The following is a 13176-nucleotide window of genomic DNA, read 5'->3' as shown; positions in this document are numbered from 1 at the left end:
TTCCCACATGTTAAGTCCCACACGATTGCCTCCCATTTCAGGTGCCAATCACAAGTAGTAGGTTGTCACTTATACTTCTGACCAACTGGCTATAAATTGGGGTTCACATGACCCCCTCCTTGGATTTCACAGTTTGGGGCTCCATTTTTTTTTCTTGGCTTATAAATCCTGTATCTATTGACTCCCCCACTCTCCTCTCCTGCGATCCTGTGATCTTGTGATTATGGATCTGGATCTGTGCAACTTACAGTATTCTCAGGTTTCTTCCTAAATTCATCTGTGCTTCACCTCAGCATTCTGATAGGTGCCTGTTATCTCCCTTTTGTGAGCACAGAATCATGCCACCAATATACAATATTAAATATTAAAATAGAGCCTGGGGTAGAGGTTCTATACAGAAGTTGTGATCAGTCCAGTCTTGCTGATGTATCTTTCTCTGCCTTCAGCTCATGACAATCATACTTTTCTCAATGAAAGGAATTAACCCAGAGATTGACAGGTTTGTCCTTTATAGCCAGGCCTTGGGTGAGGTTAGGTTCCTTCAAACTTCTGTTCACTTGAGTTTTAAAGTAAGTCAACAGAGGCATTTCACTGAATCTGTGTTCAAAGGCGAAGATGTATCCATCTGTATTAACCAGCAGGATAACCTTTGAGAGGTCCGAGGTAGGATGAGATAGATGCACAGAAGTGCACCTGGCCTGAAAGGACAGGATGAAGCCTGGAAACAGAGTGGTGGCAGCAAGAGATACCTTTAGGGCATGGAAATACATGAAGGGCAAACTAAACCAGTTATATGGGAATCTGTTCCCTTATTAAACCAATATTTGAATATATTGGCAAAACAATAAAATGTGAGAGGTTCTAACCAACATTTATTGATTATATAATTGATAATTTGGCATTCATTGATCACAGGGTCAAACTAAAGGCCAAAGTTGTTTATGTCTCCTGCAGTAAGGCTTTCACAGGGGTGTGAATATTAAAAACTTCTAACCACAGACCCCCATATCTGTGTCTCACTTCCTTCCCAAAAGAGGATATTCCCATCTAACAGCTTCTGCCAGTATATAATAAAGGCTTTTCCTATGCTTTTGCTTCACTTCTCTGCCTCCTGGCCCAGTGCTTCCCCATGTAGCTACACATGGTGTGGAATGCCCCTCCCCTTGAGAGCTGTATGTAGTAAATTCTTCTTTCAAAGGCAGTTGTTTTGTTGTCTGTCAATTACTATAACCAATTAAAACAAATCCCAGGTGTACTTTTAACACAGGGAGAACCCCACCATGTATAAATTGTCCAAGTAATAGTAAGTGCTTTGAAGGACAGCAAAACAGGGGAAGGGAATAGAGAGGGATACATCAAGCAGTCAAAGACAAATTCTGATGAGGGAACATTTGAACCAGAGACTAGAGTAAGATAGGGGGCAAGATGTGCTGATGAGTGGGAGCATAGCGTTCTAGATAGAGGGAATAGCAAATAGAAAGGGCCTGAGGCAGGAAGGAGCATGCCTGCAGTGTCCAAGCAGAGAGAGAGACATTGAGATAGCAATGCCTAGGAGTGGAATGGGTTCACAGTATGGGAGGCGGACTGAACTGTGTCCTCCAAAAATTCATATGTTGAAGCCCAAACCCCTGATGCCACAGAATGTGACTGTATTTGGACACAGGGCCTTTAAAGGGTAATTAAATTAAAATGAGGCCATTAGAGTGTGCCCTAATCCAATCTGACAGTTGTCCTTATAAGAGAGGATTAGGGCCAGGCAGGGTAGCTCACATCTGTAATCCCAGCACTTTGGGAAGCCAAGGTGAGTGGACCACTTGAGGTCAGGAGTTTGAGACTAGCCTGGCTAACATGGTGAAACCCCACCTCTGCTAAAAATACAAAAATTAGTCAGGCATGGTGGTGGGCACCTGTAACCCTAGCTACTGGGGAGGCTGAGGCAGAATTTCTTGAGCCCAGGAGTTGGAGGTTGCAGTGAGCCAAGATAGCACCACTGCACTCCAGCCTGGGCAACAGAATGAGAATCTGTCTCCAAAAAAAAAAATAAATAAAATAAGAAGCAGGAATTAGGACACACAGAGAAGAGACACCAGGGGTGCACATACACAGAGAGATGGCCATATGAAGAGACATCAAGAAGGCAGCCATCTGCAAGCCAAGGAGAGAGGGCTCAGGGGAAACCCACTCTACCAGCACCTTGATCTTGGACTTCCAGTCTCCAGAACTGTGAGAAAATAAATTTCTGTTGTTTAAGCCACCCAGCCTCCAGTATTTTGTTATAGCAGCCCCAGGAAACTATTATAGGAGAAAATGACATCAATGACAGAGCCAGGTGTCAGTTCATACAGGACCCAGTAGGCCATGTTAATTACTTTGGATTCTGCTGTAAGTGTGGAGGAAAGCCAATGGCAGATTGAACAGAGGTGTGTGGCCCAAGATAGCTCACCATTGCTGAGTCCTGATTCACATGCTCATCAGTTTCACATTTTGTGGCCATGTCTAGATGCAAAAGCATCTGGGAAATCCCTTTATTCTGGACATTCATCTGATCAGTTAAATACAAGGATTTTCTTCTTGTTGTTTTATCTCTGTCAACAAGGGAAACACATTTTGAGAGACTACTTAAAGTGTTTTCTTAGAGGCACCAAATGTCTGTAATACCTGGAACTGTAAAAAGAACTTCTGTAAGTGGGATGGGTAGATTGAGTTTTTAATAGGTTTATTTAGGGGAAGGAAGTTATTTAGTTTTAGGTCTTGGTAAAGACTCACAGAGAAAATGACATCTGAACATTTTGCAATGGGGATATGTATAGAGAGAAAGGAAGGGCAGGCAGGCGTTGCAGAAAGAACAGGCACAGGCAGGAACATGTTTATGGCACAGATGAAATTTAAGTGTGGCTACAGTGAAATGTGAGGGCAGGGAGGTCAGGGAGGCCAGGTTGGAGATGAGTTGGGGCATACTGTGGAGCCCTGAATCCTCGGGTGAGGGACTGGAGGCACTGGGGGTGATTGAGCAAGGAGGTGATAAGGTTTGGTTTTCACTTTGGCAGTGTATATAGACAAATGGCATATGGAGAGAGATGATCCCATTTATTTTTGGAAGTGTGTAATGAGCCTTCAAATGTTCTAGCCTCGGATTTTGCCATAGCCTTCAGGCTTCCCTGCACTAGGGTGCGTAGTTACAATGATAGTTGGTGAGTGTATGTGAGTTTAACAGACACTTACTTGTCTGTCCCAGCAGCCAGATAACCAGCAAATGCTAAGACCACACTGCATGTTACATAGTGAAAGGAGTCTGTCTCCATTTTTGATGTTTGATTGCTGACAGCTTTCAAGCACTATCACTCCTCCTTATCCATTTGCTTCATATCTGGGCAAGCTGATAAAAAAACCTCGTGCTGCTTTCCTCACCTCCCCCATGTGGAGAAACCCTCACTTCAGCTCCACCTTCCAAACACCATAGAACCCGAAACCAGAGCCTTTCCCCTGCTGTCTCAATCCATTCAGAGCGGTTTGGAAGCCTGCCAGTACTCATTATGGGAGTAGCAAATCTTTTTCTACCTGCTTGCTGTGAGAATGATATCTTAAATGTAGACATCCAAACCAAATTTTGAGTGAGAGACCATGCTGTGTCAGTGGGGTGACCACAATACATAGTCTACACACTACTATATGTGTGGTCACCCTACACTATATTTCTGTATCTTACAGGTGTCTATTGTGACACAGTACTTCCCAAGTGCCTATTAAGTGCCAGATGCTGAGGACAGAGCAGTGAGTTGACTGAGAGTTCATACTGTCAGGAGAAAAAGACAATAAGCAAAATGAATAAATCATATATGCTTGAAGGAAAGGAGTTGTGAGCGCTGGGATTGGTTTGCTATTTTTAGAGGTTTGTCAGAGTAAGACCACCCTGAAAAAGTAAAACATTGAAAAATATTCAGAAGGATCTTTGCTCTTTCTCTCTCTCTTTCTTTCTCTCCTTCCTTCTTTCCTTCTTTCCTTCCTTTCCCCTCCCTTCCCCTCTCCTCCCTCCCTCCCTCTTTCTCCCTTTCTTTCCCTTTTTCTTTCTTTCTCTTTCTTTCTCTTTCTTTCTTTCTCTCTCTCTTTTTCTTTTCTTTTCTTTCTCTCTCTCTCTCTCTCTCTCTCTCTCTCTCTCTCTCTTTCTTTCTTTGTTTTGGACAGAATCTTGCTCTGTCGCCCAGGCTGGAGTGCAGTGGTATGATCTCGGCTCACTGCAAACTCCATCTCCTGGGTTCAAGGGATTTTCCTGCCTCAGCCTCCCAAGTAGCTGGGGTTACAGGCACACGCCACCAGGCCTGGCTAATTTTTGTGTTTTTAGTAGAGATGGGGTTTTGCCATGTTGGCTGGGCTGGTCTTGAACTCCTGACCTCATGGGATCTGCTGGCCTTGGCCTCCCAAAGTGCTGGGATTACAGGTACGAGCCACTGCTCCTGGCCCTTGGATATTTTCAGTTAACACAGAAATTTGGATTGACAATTATTTTCTTTTAGAACTTTAAAATATTGCTCCATTTTAAATTAGAGTGATATGAATCATTGTTCCTCTATAAATAATTCATTTTTTTTTTCTGACTGAAGGATATTTTCACTGAGCATAGAATTTTGGGTTGGACAATTCTTTTCTTTTAGCACTTTAAAAATATTGTTCCATTTATGGCCAGCCATGATGGCTCACTCCTGTAATCCCAACACTTTGGGAGGCCAAGGAGGGTGGATCATTTGAGGCCAGGAGTTCAAGACCAGCCCAGCCAAGATGGTGAAACCCTGTCTTTACAAAAAAATACAAAAAATACAAAAGTTAGTAAGGCATGGTGGTGCACACCTGTAGTCCTGGTAGGCTGAGGTGGGAGTATTACTTCAACCTGAGAGGTGGAGTTTGCAGTGAACCAAGATTGTGCCACTGAACTCTAGCCTGGGTGACAGAGTGAGACCCTGTCTCAAAAACTAAAAAAAGATACTGTTCCATTTAAATTAGAGTGATGTGAATCACTGTTCCCCTATAAATAATGCATTGTTTTTTTCTGACTGCTTTCACGTTTTTTCTTTTTTTTTGAGACAGCCAGGCTGGAGTGCAGTGGTGCAACCATGGCAATCCTCCCACCTCAGCCTCCTGAACGGCTAGGGATACAGGAATGTGCTACTACTCCCAGCTAATTTTTAGAATTTTTCTGTAGAGACAGGATCTTGCTATGCTGCACAGGCTGGTCTCAAACACCTGGACTTCAGCAGTCCCCCCATCTTGGCCTCCCAAAGTACTGGCATTACAGGCATGAGCCATTGTGCTCAGCTTTTAAATATTTTTTAATTTTTTCATTTGATTATATTGTATTTAGGCCTGGGTTTGTGTTTATCCTATTTGGAGTTTGCTAAGCTTGAATCTTTAGGTTTATGTTTTTCCAGCAAATTTGGAAAGTTTTCAGCCTTTGTTTCTGCAGCTATTCATTCTACATCACACTCTTTCTCTTCCCCTTCTGAGATTCTGATGACAAGAATGTTAGACCTTTTGATGTTGTCCTCGTAGATGCCCAAGGCACTTTGCATTTTTTCATCTTTTTTCCTCTGTTTTTCAGATTAGATAATTTCTATGAATCTATCTGCAAGTTCACTGTTTCTTTTCTCTGTCCTCTCCATTCTGTCATTGACCCCATACAGTGAGTTTCTTGTTTATTATGTTTTTTGCTCTAAAATTTTTATTTGGTTTTTCTTTTGTTTTCTATTTGTTTGGTGGGGTTTTCTGTCTTTGCATGAATTTCAAGAGTGCCTACCCTTACTTGTTTGAATATGTTTGTAATAGCTGCTTCAAAGTCTTTGTAAGATAATTCTAACATCTGTGTCATCTCAACATTGGCATCTGTTGATTGTTTTTTTCAATGAAACAATATTTTTTCTGGGTATGTTTTTGTATTGAGTAGTCTTTTATTGTATCCTAAGCATTTTGAATGCTGTCTTATGAGACCCTGAAGCATGTTTAAATTTTGAGTACGGTGCTATTTTTTTTTTTAAAGCAGTAATTCAACCCTGTTGGGTTCAGGGCACAAAATGTGGCCATTTTTCTTTGATTTTTTATCCTAAAATCAGTTCATTTTTCAAAAATTTTTGTAAAACTATCCATGTCTGTCCCCTATGCAGGCTACCAAGTGACGATTCTGGGACTTGGGGGTGATGTGGTCCATATTCAGTTCTGTTTATGCTGTTGGGGGTCAGGTCCACGCATGTGCAGCTCAGGAGTAAACCCAGGTGTTTATAAATAACTTTCACTGATTGTTTTACTGACTTCCACCTTCTCTTTTGCTAGCAGTTTCTTGTCTATTTGTGCTCCTCTTTTCTTTCTTTTTTTGAAAGAGTTTCACTCTGTTGCCCAGGCTGGAGTGCAGTGGGGCAATCTCGGTTCACTACAACCTCCTCCTCCTAGGTTCAAGCGATTCTCATGCCTCAGGGCCCCGAGTCCTGGGATTATAGGCACCCACCACTATACCCAACTAATTTTTGTATTTTTGGTAGAGATGGGGTTTTGCCATGTTGGCCAGGCTGGTCTCAAACTCCTGGCCTCAAGTAATCTGCCTGCCTCAGCTTCCAAAAGTGCTGGGATTACAGGTGTGAGCCACTGCGCCTGGCCCATGCCCTCTTTTCTGATACTCCAGGTACAAAGCTGAGGCTTTATCTTGCCATCTCTGCTATAAACCTTTTGCAATTGAAACTGTATGCTACTCTGTTACGATCACACTAAGCAGTGAGAGGATGGAGAAACAAAAAATGCAGCTTGAGTTTCTCTCACCCTCTTGAGATCACAGCTCCTCTGGTCAGAGAGGAAGATGCTTACTCTCTCTGAGTTTTAGGTTTTGTACAACACCCATTACTCTTGCTTCTAACCCCAGCACAGATTACTTGGGACTGGGGCATGGAAGTACAAAGAAAAGAAATCAGAGGATTTCCATTCTCTTCCAGAGCATCAGATGACTACTTTCAACTCCTTGAGCTATTATAGAACTAGAGGGCTTCTCCCTTACTTCTGTCTCTGATGATGCACACTTCCAGAATTTGGGCTATGTATAGTTCAGGCTAGGGAATATGAGGAGAAAAAACTGTAAACTCACTGTCAATCTTGTGGTACTTTAACTTTGGTTCCTCCTCAAACACCCTGCTCCTATTTACCTTTCAGAGTCAAACGCCTACTCTGTACATTCATTCAGTAGAAACAACTAGGTTGAATAGGATAATTACAGGTTACCTACAAGCTTATCCATCTTTTTACTTAACATTTTTCTATGTGTTTATATATATATATATATATATATATATTTATAGTTTTATATATATATATATATTTTGTATGTGTTTATATTTAAAGCATGTTTCTTGTTTGCAGCATGCAGTTGATTCTTGCTTTTTTAAAAAAATCAGATCTTACATTCTCTGTCTTTTGTTGTTGTTTGTTTGTTTTTTTGAGATGGAGTCTTGCTCTGTAGCCCAGGCTGGAGTGCAGTGGCACGATCTCAGCTCATTTTGACCTCCGCCTCCAGGGTCCTAGTTCAAGCAATTCTCTTGCCTCAGCCTCCCAAGTAACTGGGATTACAGGAATGTGCCACCATGATTAGCTGATTTTTGTATTTTTAGTAGAGATGGAGTTTCACCATGTTGGTCAGGCTGGTCTTGAAGTCCTGACCTAATGATCTGCCAGCCTCAGCCTCCCAAAGTGTTGGGATTACAGGTGTGAGCCACTGCAACTGGCCTCTGTCTTTTAATTAGTGCATTTAGAGCACTTATTTTTAATGTAATTATTGATGTGACTGGATTAAAATCTATCATTTGTGTTTGTATTTATTCTATCTGTTCTTTGTTTTTTTTTTCTCTCTCTCTTTTAAATCTTCTTTTGAATTAAGGATTTTTTGTGATTTCATGTTAGCCCCATAATTAATTTATTATTTCTACTAAAATTTTAATGCATATTCTTAGAGCTTACAATATACATCTACAATTAGAATTTATTTTCAAATAATATTATGTCACTTCTCATGTAGTGTATGGGTTTTACAACACAAACTGCCAAACCTTCCCTCCCAACATTTGTGCTATTTTTTGTCATGTTTTATTTTTATATATGCTATTAACATGGTACCTTGATATTATTTGTGCTTTACACAGTGACTTATTTTTTAGAGTAGTTTTTAAAATAAGAAAAAAAGTTAATTTTATATTTACTTTCATTTCTTGACATTTCTAGAGGTCTTAGTTTCTTTGTGTACATCCAAGTTTTTGTCTGGTATCATAGTCAATCTGCCTGAAGAATACCCATTGACAATTCTTGTGGTACAGATCTGGTGGCAATGAATTTTGTTTTGTTTATCTGAAAAAGTCTTTATTTCTCCTGCATTATTGGAAGATATTTTTGCCGAATATAAAATTCTGGGTTGACAAGTCCCTGACCTTCCTCCGACCTACCATCAGCACTCTAAAGATGTTACTATATTATCTCTGGCTGGCGTGGTTTCTGATGCAAAATTGGTTGTAATTCTTATTTGTGTTTTTCTGTATGTAATGTGTCTTTTTTCCTCTGGCTGCATTCAAATATTCATGTATGTATATATATTTATATACACATATATGTACATATAGTATATACCCATATCTTTACATACACATACATACCACAAATACATATACTTTTCTTCTGGGATTCCAGTTACATGTAGGTTAGACCATTTGATATTGTCTCACAGCTCTCAGATACTCAATTCTCTTTCTCTCTCTCTGCGTGTGTGTGTGTGTGTGTGTGTGTGTGTGTGTGTGTGTGTGTAATTTTTTTGTTTGTGTTTCAGCTTGGGTAATTTCTACTGAACAGTTTTCAAGTTCACTAATTTTTTTCTTGGTTGAATTGAATCCACTGATGAGTCCCTTGTGGGTGTTTGTCATCTCCAGAGCCATGTTTTTTATTTCTAAAATTTTCATTTGATTCTTTTTCATATATTCGTTTTCTTTGCTGAAACTACCTATCTGACTGTCTTTTCCACTAAGCCCTTGCCATATTAATTTTAGTTATTTTAATGCTTTTTCATATTTCAACATCTGTTGTTTACTATTTTATCTTTTGATTTTTTTTGGCCTTTTTTGTATGTCTTGTACATTTTTTTTTGTCACATGTTCAAAATCTTGTGTAGTATAATGGAGACTAAGGCAAAAATGGGCATACTTTTTCTTTTGGTAGATCTTTATTGTGGAGGGCTGAGTTGATCTAATCAGGAGTTAAACTGTATTTAGATGTTTTTGTTGCTGTGGTTATCCATAGGCTTTGAATTCTTCCAGTGTTACGTTGAGTTTTAACAGAGATTTTCTCAATGTTTGTACCACCCTCACCTTTAGGCCTTCCCTTTAATCCTGTGCCTCAGAGAGGGTCTTTCTCCATGTTCTTATCTCTCTTTTAGCAGTAGATTGCTGTTCTTAGTAACTCAGTATTTGCTATTTTGATGATGGTAGGAGAGATGGCATTTTCTGTTGTGATTCAGCTTTAATCTTAGGTAGGTACCATGTCTCTGAGACTTAAGGGTGGGGTCTATTAAGTGATGTTGCCCTATCCCCGGCTGTAGAAGACTTCCATGGTCTGGACCCAGGATGTAATTCTACTCCTACCTCATGAATAGAGACCTTTGTTCTCTTTCTTCCCCTCAGTTCCATCGGATCTTAACCAGTCCCTAAGGGTGACAGGATTTGCTTCTTCATTCTCAGAGGCTTAGGGCTTTTGTTCTGTAGGGGAAATAGGGGAGAAGGACCTGGATGGGGATTCATGTCTTTTTTAGGGGGGAGGTTTTTATAAGATTCTTCTTGCCTTACCTTCGATCATATGTATGTATGTGTGCACAGATTTGATGATGTCCATTTGAAGAATATGCAAGTGGGTGGAAATTATTCTTGTGTCTGTGGTTCACAAGAGTTCTATAGTCTATATTCTCAGGCTAACCAACACTTGGACCTCAGCAACTCACTAAACATTTTAGCTGATTTCTTCTTAACAGCTTACATGGCATCCAGTAGCATCTGTCCTATGTAAACAAGTGCTTATCTTATATTAGATTTTAGATAAATTTGCCCCCAGATCTTAGCTTTCTGATGTAGTCAAGAGGAAATTTTAGATTATCTGGCTGTTTTTGTTGTTGTAATGGTGGGGCCATGCTCTTTTCAGTTTTCTACATCATGAGAAGGTGAATTTCTTGATTTTTCAAAAGGAATCACACTTTTAAAAACACTGAAAAATAAAGAAAATAGACTGAGCTACTAGAATAGCTTTCACTTATGCTAGGCACAGGGTGAATTCAGGGCTCTGGGCTATTATGGGTCGACTGCCAACCCTTGGATGTGAGCTGCATGCACGGGCCCCTGTGTCAGCCTTGGTTCATTTATCTTCCTACAGTGATGTTGCATGTGATCTACAACACCCACGGACAATGGAGGTGGGAGCAAATGTCCTTTATTCTTCACACTCTTTACTGTTAGCATCAAGGTAGGTACTCTACGACCTCCACAGGCTCTGGCACAACATGTCAGGAAGTTCTCTGGGGTGGCCACACCTATTTCCTCTAAGGGCTTTCAACAGGTTTTTCATCATGGTAGTTATTATTTATTTATGTATTTATTTTTACCTCTGATCGATACAGTGGTGCTATGATTTCCTGGGACAGTGTTAAGCTCTGCTGGACAGGGAATGAATATTTCTTGGGTGAATTGACTGCTCTCACTTTGCCCATGGTCCATTGCTAATCCTCTGCTAGTGGTGATGTATGGAACTGAGGGGCGTCAGCAACATTGAAAGACATCACATTCTAGGAGTGCAATCATTACAGCAATTCGAGAGAAGTCCTGATTGTATACTGTGTCCATTGATTATGCTATAACAATCCAAATGCTAAATTTACGTGACGTAAAGCCATTCACATTTTCTTGCATATTCTGGATAAAACGTGTAGTTGAAGTTATTGTAGCACAGTAATAAAGGCACTGGAAGCCAGTATCATGGCTGGCACGATGATGCAAAGACAGGTGCAAGGTGCCTCGACTCAGAACCCGACTCTGGAGGAACACCAAGCGCCTGTCTCGCCAGCATGCCCTTTTATCACGGGAACTAGGAGGGAAGCACCAAGATAGTCCTCCAAGAGTCCTAGAGAGAAATCCAGAGAGGGTATCGGTTGGCCAGTCAGTGTGATGACGCACGTCCGGCACCGCCTTCTTTTTTTGTCGCGCGAGATTTGGTTTGTGAGGCTCGACAAGTAGCAAACACAATCTCTGCTTGCTGGAAAGCTGCAGAGGCCGCTGGGAACCCACGGTGAGCGGGTCTGAGAAGGACGGGAAACGGCCCGAGGGAGGCGGGCACGGCTACTGCTGGTACTAGGGTCCTCTTGTCGATCCCGGGGCTCGGCTCGGTAGCGTCGAGAAGGGGCGCTGGTAGGCCCAGAACGCTGTCCGCAGGCTCTTAACCCCTCGTTTCCCTGTACTCGGGGCAGCCCGCGGCTCACTCAGAATCGGATACTGACACACATTCGGGTGTTAACTTCGAAACCCTCAAAAAGTTTAACTGTCCACGCTCCAGGACATTCTAGCAACAGAACACACCCCTCGGTCGTTCCACCCACCTCGTCTTTGCCCCGGATGCGGAAACCCCAACCCTACCCCTCGGCCAGTGTACGATTTCCCCATTTTCAGTTGGTCCCAGAAAATCGGTTGGTGAACAGTTATCTTCGCCTGGCATAGTGTACACCGGTCTTGAAACGTTACCGTTGGAGAGCAACCAAAATTTTGAGAATACTTAAATGTATTCCCTACCTGTCCCCAGGATGTCCCATTTTGGAAAATACGGGGCCCTGCGATTTGGATAGGCTCATATGAATGTTAAATCTAATAGGAGTAATCTATCAATCATGCACCTAATATGTGTCCAGTATTTAACATAGTTTCCTATGTACAGTATTGGAGATGTGGAAAGATTTCTTTACTTCTTCACGTTGTTCATTATATTCTTCTCATTCTCTTAATTTTTACTCCACTGTCATAATTGTCAAGGTTCATAGGTTAACATTTGATGTCACTGCCATTAGTCAATTGTGTTGGGAGTGTGATTTGTTTTCCAGCGGAGCTTGTTGTTGAGGCTTCAACTCCTATAGTTTTCCCTATAGGAAAACACTTCCATAGGGAATGTTCTTTGTGTTTTGCAGGGTGACCTCTGTTGTAGTTCTATTCCCAGATGATTTCCCTTTCACAGATTGTCAGCTATACAAATCAGACCTTTTTGCTTAAGTCCTTTTGTTTGATATGCTAATCGTATTAAGTATCCATTGTAAGGGACATTTATTGCTGATATAATGACAGTGTCATGAGAATTAGACTCTACAACTACAAGGGTTACTTATTTGCTCAGTATGAATCACTGCTTTTGTTACCCTTGGAGAGAAACCATCCATGAATTTAGCAGCATTACTTGTGTAGGTTTACATTGTGTTTTCTTTTAAGGTACTTCTCTTTACTCTCATACATATTTCTCCTTCCTGGACTCCCTGTAACTTCTAAGATGCAGTTTCTAGCCTCTCCTGACAGCTGTTTCTCTGACACCTTCAACTTCCTCTACCTTCCTGAATGACTTTCTGGATTCACTAAGAAGAGTCATTGGAGAGAGAGGGGCAGTGCACTGGCTGCATAGTCTTTTGTCTGATGCTGTTGCAGTACCCTAAGACTTAAGGCAAACTGCAGATATGGAGTTGGAATGGAAGTTGTTCTTAAGGTCTATGAGTATGTGCACTTTTATGTGTTTGTTTATATGCTTTTAAAATATCTTTGATTCAACTGATGGCAGCTCTTTGTATTTCAGGTGCTGTTTTTAATGCATAAATATTCATGATTCACTCTTGAAAGGCAAAAGACTTACTTCCTAATGATGAACTAATTAAATGACCCAGAATAAGAGTTGGAACCAGTTTAGAAATGAAAGTTTTGTTTCCTTATACTATAATATTAGGAACTTGGAGTATTTGGGACCATTATGAAGTTGCTGGATTCTTTTAATATGGTAGTGTTTTCTTTCTCATCACCCACTCCCAACACCTTTATAAAACTGAATATCTTGTATTTAGGGGAAAAATAGTTGTAGGGAGACATCAAATATTCCTAATCAACTATT

General features: G+C 40.9%; 1 protein-coding gene across 1 annotated transcript in view; it reads left to right on the top strand.

Annotated features, from left to right (window-relative positions):
* The window catches only part of KRBOX1 (KRAB box domain containing 1), a 53200-nt gene that overhangs the window by 35049 nt on the left and 4975 nt on the right, over positions 1 to 13176 (top strand). The gene's annotated exons all lie outside the window — the stretch shown is intronic.

The sequence above is a fragment of the Cebus imitator genome, unplaced genomic scaffold (assembly GCF_001604975.1).
Source record: "Cebus imitator isolate Cc_AM_T3 unplaced genomic scaffold, Cebus_imitator-1.0 Scaffold0, whole genome shotgun sequence".
Classification (NCBI taxonomy): Eukaryota; Metazoa; Chordata; class Mammalia; order Primates; family Cebidae; genus Cebus; species Cebus imitator.
This window is presented reverse-complemented; position numbering and strand designations above follow the sequence as displayed.